Source organism: Rhipicephalus sanguineus, chromosome 7, assembly GCF_013339695.2.
Source record: "Rhipicephalus sanguineus isolate Rsan-2018 chromosome 7, BIME_Rsan_1.4, whole genome shotgun sequence".
Classification (NCBI taxonomy): Eukaryota; Metazoa; Arthropoda; class Arachnida; order Ixodida; family Ixodidae; genus Rhipicephalus; species Rhipicephalus sanguineus.
This window is the reverse complement of record NC_051182.1, coordinates 68,311,701-68,317,700: the sequence shown is the minus strand read 5'-3', so window position 1 is coordinate 68,317,700 and position 6,000 is coordinate 68,311,701.

The window sequence follows — 6,000 nt, the reverse complement described above, 5'->3', positions numbered from 1 at the left end:
GGTTCTATGATTTTTTTCCTCAGTGTCGTGAACCGTCGACAGGATAAAAAGAAGTGATCGATTGTTTCCTCCACGTCCAGCACGGGTAGCGATCGCTCGTCGTCGTCCTTATCTTCTCTCTTGGTCAAGCCTCATGTCCACTACCTAAGCCGCATGTCCACTACCTTCATTACAATCACTCCCGGGCAATAAGGGAGCTATCCTGGCGACCTAAGGGCTAGCGCACACAAGGGGATCGTAGTACTTCTTGAGCCTGGAAATGCGCACAATTTCTTGTCCGAGGCGACGCTTGAATGAAGACACGTCCAGCGGCTCCACGAGGTAATTGCCTGTAGACGTTTGTTGCAGTACCCGATAAGGGCCGCAGTACTTCGACGATAGCTTGTGGGAGAGTCCCGCAGGAGTAGATGGAACCCACAACCATACCAGTGTGCCGGAATCAAAGTATCAAAGTATGTCGCAGTAGTCGATTCATCGTGGCGATGTTTCTGATGACTTTGGTCGTGCGATGTGAATGAACGAGCAAGCTGGCGACATTCTTCAGCCTATGCGGCTGCTCTTGAAACGGTGAACTCGGAGGAGTCAGGCCGGTACGGAAGAATTGTATCCATTGTGGAAGAAGGTTCATGTCCATAAAGAAGAAAGAAGAGTGAGAATCCGGTGGTCCTTTGTGTTGCCGTGTTGTATGCATTCGTGAAAAGTAGTATGCTGCCCCAATTGGTGTGGTCCGATGAAGCGTACATGGACAAAATATCGCCAAGGGTGCGGTTGTAACGCTTCGTCATCCCATTAGTTTGTGGATGATACGCCGTGGTAGTGCAGTGTATGATGCGATACTCCTTCAGCAAGGCTGTAATAGCATCGGACAGAAAAACACGGCCGCGGTCGCTGAGTAATTCTCGAGGCGCTCCATGCCGTAAGACAATGTTCCGGAGTATGAAGCCAGCGACGTGTTTTGCGGTAGCAGAAATTAGCGCTGATGTTTCAGTATACCGCGTCAAGTGATCGATGGCTACTATAACCCAGCGGTTGCCGCTCGGAGTGTAAGGAAGGGGGCCGTATAAGTCAATGCCCACGCGATCAAAAGGTCGGGCTGGACACGGTAGCGGTTGTAACGTGCCGGCGATATGTTGAGGTGGCGTCTTGAGCCGTTGGCACGTAGGGCACGACCGGATGTACTGGCGAACGAAACGGTACATACCGCGCCAGTAGTACCGAAGGTGCAGGCGTGTGTATGTCTTTAAGACACCACCGTGACCGCATTGTGGATCATCGTGAACCGTGGCGCAGATGTCGGAGCGGAGTTAGTCGAGGAAAAAATTACACCATCTCCCGCTAAAGGGGACCATGAGGCGATGCGAAGCCGGAGCACTTGCACGATCGCGTTCCGTTGGCGTTCGTTGGGCATGCTACCGACCTCGCGTCGTGGAACGCGAAGAGGGACGCTACGCGCGTCGTATCTTCCATCTAGCCTGGCCGTTAATTTTCGCAGGGCGAGCGGGGAACGCGGTCGACAGGCGGGCGAGAGGGGGGCAGCGTGGGAGAGGAGAGAGAAGCGGAGGTGATGCGCATGCGCTCGAGCTCATCGCGGCGTTGCGCAGGAGAGAATTTCGGCATGTCTAGCCCCTGTTTCAGAGGAAGAGTGGAAAGGGGGAGGGGAGAGGGGAGAGGGAAAGTTGAGAGGGGTGGGAGAGGGTGAGTGGGGAGGAGGTGTGTGGGGAGGGTATGCGCATGCGCAGTAAGGGTGGTCACGCCGCACACCACCACCACCGCCACCACCACCACCGGATTGAGCTCCGCCTTAAGATACTTCGCATCTAATAACAAGCAGCCACTTTCGGCCAATCGAGTTGTAGCTGCGGTGGTAGAGCAGGTTATCTCGAACGGCGAAGTGTTGGGCTTGGCGCCGAAGCGTTCGAGAGACAGGGACAGGAGAAGGCGTCTTTTTCGAGAGGAAGTCGAGAAGCGAGGTGATCCAAGGGTCTTTACGTTGCTCGAAAGGCATGTCGGAAATGTTGATGGCAAAGGCACCACCCACGGAAATAGATGAGCAGACGGGCTCCGCAAGCAACGGTGAGCGGGATAGGGCATCCGCGTCAGAATGCTTCCGACCAGAACGGTAAATAACACGGATGTCGAATTCTTGCAGGCGCAATGCCCAGCGATTGAGCCGACCATTCGGATCTTTTAGCGAAGATAGCCAGCATAGGGCAAGACGATCGGTCACAATGTCAAAGGGACGTCCGTACAGGTATGGGCGAAATTTTCCAATGGCCCATATAATGGCGAGACACTCTTTTTCGGTGACTGAGTAGTTTTTCTTAGCTTTCGTGAGCGTGCGGTTGGCGTAAGCAACGACGCACTCTTCAAAGCCACCTTTGCGTTGGGCAAGTACGACACCAAGCCCGACGCCACTACCGTCCATGTGAAGCTCTGTTGGTGCTGACGGATCGAAATGTCGTAGTATTGGCGGGGCAGTGAGAAGGCGCCGAAGTTGTTGAAATGCATCGTCGCACGCCTGTGACCAGGCTGAGAGATCAGAACTGCCGGCGAGAAGGTTGGTAAAGGGGGCCATGATTGAAGCAAACTCACGAATGAAGCGTCGGAAATAAGAGCACAAACCGATGAAGCTTCGAAGCTCTCTAACGGTGGTCGGTTTCGGGAACGCGGCAACGGCACTAAGTTTCGCAGGGTCCGGAAGGACACCGTCTCTTGAAACTACGTGGCCGAGGATGGTAAGCTTGCGGGCAGCGAAGTGGCATTTCTTAAAATAAGTTGAAGATCCGCCGTGGCGAGGCACGTCAGGACTTGCTCGAGGCGAGTAAGATGGGACGCGAAGTCGGTTGAAAATACCACAATGTCGTCTAAGTAGCAAATACAGGTGTTCCATTTCGGACCGCGAAGAGTAGCGTCCATCATTCTTTCAAAGGTGGCTGGCGCGTTGCAGAGGCCGAAGGGCATAACGGTGAATTTGTAGAGCCCGTCGGGTGTGACAAAGGCCGTCTTCGGGCGGTCGGCCTCTGCCATCGGCACCTGCCAATAGCCGGAACGCAAATCCAATGAAGAAAAGAACTCTGCTCCCTGTAGGCAGTCCAATGCGTCATCAATACGGGGTAGAGGGTACACGTCTTTGCGCGTAATTTTGTTGAGTCTGCGGTAGTCGACGCAGAACCTGATGCACCCGTCTTTTTTGTTAACGAGGACTACCGGCGAAGGCCAGGGACTGTTGGATGGCTCGATGATGCCACGTTGCATCATGTCGTCCACTTGTTGGTTGATGACACGGCGTTCAGCAGACGACACAGGGTACGGACGCTGTCCTAATGGGGCTTGCTGGCCGGTGTAAATAGTGTGAACGACTATTGATGTTCGGCCGTAAGATGGCTGATTGCAATCGAATGAAGTGCGAAACCGCTGTAAAAGGTGAATGATTTCTCCGCGTTGGTTGGGCGTGAGCTCAGGATCAATGGCGCTAGAGAAAACTTCATCGTCAGTGGTCGCAGTAGGTGGTGTGACGGCACAAATCGAGACTGACACCGCAGGGTCGGGCATAGCAGCAGGGAGAACGCAGTCGAAAACTTTGTAGTATCCGAGACATTCCCCACGGATTACTAATGAAGCGCTAGCCGAAGGATTACACACGTACATCTCAGAATAACCCTTGTCGAATGCGACAATGGCGAATGGAAGCAAGACGTTCCGACGGCGCGTGGTGCTGGCTGATGGCGTAAACAGAACAGGTACTGTCGCAATAGGGGCACAGGAGACCGGAATGAGAGCGGTGGAGAACGGTGCAATGGTGACGTCCGAAGCTGCAAACACTACTAGATGGGCGGTCTTCGGGGTCGAAGAACGGCACAGATAATGATAGTTCAGAACGGGCGCAGTCCACTAGAGCAGAATTTGACGATAGGAAATTCCATCCAACAATTACGTCGTGCGAGGAACGGAACAGGACAACGAATTCGACGACATACATGACCCCTTGAATAACGACTCTCGAGGTGCACAATGCCGACGGCTGAAAGTGGTGTGACGTAGCCGTTCGCAAAGAGATATCGGTAAGGGGAGTAATCACCTCGTTCAAATTGCGGCAGAGTTTTTCGCTAATAACAGATACAGCTGCTCCGGTGTCGACAAGGGCACGTACATTGACGCCATCTACAGATAGTTCAATTTCGTTCGGAGGACAAAGATTAGGTCTTGAAATGTTCGACAGTAACGCAGCTCTTGCCTCCGGAACTGCGGCTGTCAGTTTTCCCCTCGTGGAGGTCTGCGGTGACGTAGCATTGGGGAGATAGATCGGCGACGAGGAGAAGTTGACCGGCGTGCATCGGATGGTCGGTGACTGGTCGTCGGGTCCGGAGGAGGATCAGCAGGAACGGCATAGGGAGGTTGACCGTGAACGTTGTTGGAGGCTGCGGCATATGGAGGCTGAGGCTGAACGTAGTTTGAGGCCCCTGCACTGTCACGAAGAGGAAAGCTGCGCCGGCGGCAGTGGCGAGCGACGTGACCTGGAATGCCACACAAAAAACAAATGGGCCGATTATCCTGCGTGCGCCATGGGTTGAGGGCAGGGGCACCGTTTGCTGAATAAGGTACTGAAGGTGAACGTGTCGGTAGTGGCTGAGACGTGTAAACTCTGCCAGTAGCTTGGTAGGCGGCAGGGGGCGGCGGAACACACGCTCGAGCAGCAACGGCAGCGTATATGAGTGGAGCCGCAACAGGCAACGGAGTCGAACTAGAGGGCAATGCTTCAGCAACTTGCGTCTCGATGACTTGAAGAGAAGGCGTCAAGGACGCCATGGGCTCCGATCTGGTCGTGATGATAGAGAGTTGCCGTGCGACTTCCTCACGAATGAACTGCTTTATCTGTAGAAGCAAAGCCGTGTGCTCGGCGCCATCACGGCGCATGCCCAGAGATGAAAGGTCTGCGATATCTTGAGCAGCGCCACGTGCGGAAGCGCGCTGCCTGCGCAGCTCATCGTAACTCTGGCAGAGCTGTATGACATCGGCGACCGTTTGAGGACTTTTCGCAGCTAGTACCTTGAATGCATCGTCATCAATGCCTTTCAGGATGTGCTTGATCTTGCCTGCTTCGTCCAGGGATGAGTCGACGAGCTTGCAAAGCGAGAGCACATCCTCAATGTAGTTCGTGAAGTTTCAGCCTGTCTTTTGCCACGCAAACGCTGTTCAGCTCGAAGCCTACGTACAGCAGGGCGTCCAAAGACCTCCGTGAACGTTGTCGTGAAATCCGACCAGGTGGTGCAATTGGTTCGGTGATTCTTTTACGAGAGTTTCGCAACATCGGTAAAGTAGAAGTTCAGGTTAGTCAGCTTGTCGCTGGCATCCCACTTATTGCAAGCGGCCACCAGCTCATACTCGGCAAGCCAGTCTTCCACATCGTGCTCATCTGCACCACTGAATATGGGAGGATCACGCTTCCAGAGTGCACCAGGGCAGAAAACAGGCGTTGGTGCGGCATCAGGAGCGCCCTGGGACGGTCCCGCATCAGCCATCGTGACGGGTCGCGGTAGTCTCCGGCTACGCAGTTCCAGCAGTTCCAGGATGAAGACCAGGCGTACCCAGCACCTCCACCAATTCAAACGAGGGTGTGTTAAAGGCAGGAGTCGCGACAACTACGACAAGGGCTAACTAGCAGCACGGGTAGCGATCGCTCGTCGTCGTCCTTATCTTCTCTCTTGGTCAAGCCGCATGTCCACTACGTAAGCCGCATGTCCACTACCGTCATTACAAAACCACGGCCGCTCGATGAAAAACACACGGTGCGGCCTGCCGCGTCGCGGCGCAGGCAGTGGGCGAGAGCGGGAAAGCGGAGTTGACAGTTGTCGCCGCATTTCGCTAGGAGGGCGCCAGTAGTAGGGGAGGGCTCCACGCGACGCGCGGGTGGGAAGGAGCGCGCGTTCAGCGGGTAGGTCGAGGTAGTGGTTGCGTTATTGCGATAGCAATTATATGGACAGTCTCGGCTGATTTTTGCCG